General features: G+C 40.5%; 1 pseudogene; it reads left to right on the top strand.

The window, feature by feature from the left end:
- The first annotated feature begins 1,312 nt into the window (after positions 1-1,312).
- Positions 1,313-2,701, top strand: LOC105741951 (annotated as a pseudogene).
- Positions 2,702-2,985: the final 284 nt, after the last annotated feature.

Raw genomic sequence — 2,985 nt, 5'->3', positions numbered from 1 at the left:
TAGTTAATGATTATTTCTGACCAATTTTACATACTTATATGTAGTATTCAACTACCTTGAAGATAATATGCAACATAACAACCACTGTTGATATCCTAGCACCTTGTTTTGAAATTCTCTGCCATTTTTAATGTTTTTTTTAATTTTTATTCTTTCTTAAATAAAAAAGATGTTTGAGGATGTTACCCAGACTGCTATAGTTTTGTTTTCTATCAAATAAGCAAGTATTTAAATCTCAGATACAACAGAGTGGTGTTGTTCCTTGAAGCTCTAATACTGTTAGTGTTCTGTGTTTTGGAGATCTGCTCTGGGCACACACACAGTACAGGACATCATGTCCTTTCAATGAACTGACCCTTTTATCATTATGAAAATGCCTTTTCTATCCTTGTTTTTCTTTCTCTGAAGTTGAATTTGACTGACAGTGACACAGCCGCTTCAGGCCTCTCTGGGTGAGTGTTAGGACAGTATACATTTTTCTTTCTTCACCTTTAACTTCTGAGAAGCTTTAAGTTTAAACTTGACTTCTTGAAGATATCATATAATTAAATGTTATTTTTATCTAGTCTGACAATCTCTGCCTTTTCAGACATTTACATCATTCACATGAGGCTTGCTATTTATAGATAACCATGTACTCTCTAGTCTTTGCTTGTTTCTCCAGAATTCATGGATCTCTGCTTTCATTGCCTTGTGCTCATTATTTGAAAAATATGCCTATCTAATTTGTTGTTGCTTCAGTTAGAAGAATAAATCCAGGCTGTCCAGTAGTATTAGTTTCTGGCATCGCCAATAACAGCTTTATAATAAACAAAAAGTTCAAACAATGTAAAGGTCTATGAACTGATGTTCTATGGTTATATAAAAAATACTATTCCTCAAAGAAGAGGTAAACTTCAGAAAAACACAAAAGTATGAACAATTGAAATATTATTAAATTGCACTATGATAAGTGTAAGAAGCCAGGAAAAAGAAACTACTTTATATAGGATTGTATTAGTGTGAAAATCTGGAAAAGATAAAGGAGTGACTCAAGCAAAGCAGTGTTTATGAGACCCCAGGGTAGTGGGAGTAGAATAATTGTGAAGGAAAGTAAGGAAACTACATGAAAATATTCCACATCTTAAAGGCAGTGGTGGTCAATGATTCAGTTTATATCCCAAAATATATTAAGTCATATACTTAAAATTAATATTATGTTAGGTAAACCATACATTAATAAAATCAATTTTAGAAAATAATGTACTTTTTCACAACGGGTTTGTCACAAGAGCACAGGCATAGTGAAGGCCACCACTAAATCGAAGCCAACATGGGAAAGGAAAAGACCCACATTAATATTGTCATCATCAGACACGTGGACTCCAGCAAGTCCACCACCACCGGCCATGTGATCTACAAATGTGGTGGCATCGACAGAAGAACCATTGAAAAATTTGAGAAAGAGGCTGCTGAGATGGGGGAGGGTTCCTTCAAGTATGCCTGGGTGTTGGACAAGCTGAAAGTCGAGCGTGAGCGTGGTATCACCATTGACATCTCTCTGTGGAAATTCGAGACCAGCAAGTATTATGTGACCATCATCGATGCCCCTGGACACAGAGACTTCATCAAAAACATGATTACAGGCACATCACAGGCTGACTGTGCTGTCCTGATTGTTGTTACTAGTGTTGGTGAATTTGAAGCTGGTATCTCCAAGAATGGGCGGACCCGTGAGCATGCCCTTCTGGCTTACACACTGGGTGTGAAACAACTAATTGTTGGAGTTAACAAAATGGATTCCATGGAGCCACCCTACAGCCAGAAGAGATATGAGGAAATTGTTAAGGAAGTCAGCACCTACATTAAGAGAATCGGCTACAACCCTGACACCGTAGCTTTCGTGCCAATTTCTGGTTGGAATGATGACAACATGCTGGAGCCAAGTGCTAACATGCCTTGGTTCAAAGGATGGAAGGTCACTCGCAAGGATGGCAATGCCAGCAGAACCACACTGCTTGAAGCTTTGGATTGCATCCTCCCACCCACTCGCCCCGCTGACAAGCCTTTGCAGCTGCCCCTCCAGGTTGTCTTCAAAATTGGTGGTATTGGCACTGTCCCTGTGGGCCGAGTGGAGACTGGTGTTCTCAAACCTGGCATGGTGGTCACCGTTGCTCCAGTCAATGTCACAACTGAAGTCAAGTCTGTTGAAATGCACCATGAAGCTTTGAGTGAAGCTCTTCCTGGGGACAATGTGGGCTTCAACATCAAGAACGTGTCCGTCAAAGATGTCCGGCATGGCAATGTGACTGGTGACAGCAAAAACGACCCACCAATGGAAGCAGCTGGTTTCACTGCTCAGGTGATTATCCTGAACCATCCTGGCCAGATCAGTGCGGGCTATGCCCCTGTCCTGGATTGTCACACAGCTCACATTGCTTGCAAGTTTGCTGAGCTGAAAGAAAAGATTGATCGCTGGTCTGGTAAGAAGCTGGAAGATGGGCCCAAGTTTCTGAAATCTGGTGATGCTGCCATTGTTGACATGGTTCCAGGCAAGCCCATGTGTGTTGAGAGCTTCTCTGATTATCCACCTCTGGGTCATTCTGCTGTTTGTGATATGAGACAGACAGTTGCTGTGGGTGTCATCAAAGCTGTGGACAAGAAGGCTGCTGGAGCTGGCAAGGTCACCAAGTCTGCCCAGAAAGCTCAGAAGGCTAAATGAATATTATCCCTGACACCTGCCACCCCAGTCCTAATCAGTGGCGGAAGACCAGTCTCAGAACTGTTTCTCCCAATTGGCCATTTAAGTTTAATAGTGAAAGACTGGTCAATGATAACAATGCATTATAAAACCTTCAGAAGGAAAGGAGAATGTTTTGTGGACCATCTTTATGTGTGTGTGGCAATTTTTAAGATAATAGTTTTTAAAATTGATACTTTTTAATGGAAACAACTTGACCAAAAATCTGTCACAGAATTTTGAGACCTATTAAAACAAAGTTTAAT

This window comes from Octodon degus, unplaced genomic scaffold (genome assembly GCF_000260255.1).
Source record: "Octodon degus isolate 3935 unplaced genomic scaffold, OctDeg1.0 scaffold00029, whole genome shotgun sequence".
Lineage (NCBI taxonomy): Eukaryota > Metazoa > Chordata > Mammalia > Rodentia > Octodontidae > Octodon > Octodon degus.
Note: the sequence above shows the minus strand (reverse complement) of the source record. Positions and strands in the feature narration are given on the sequence as shown.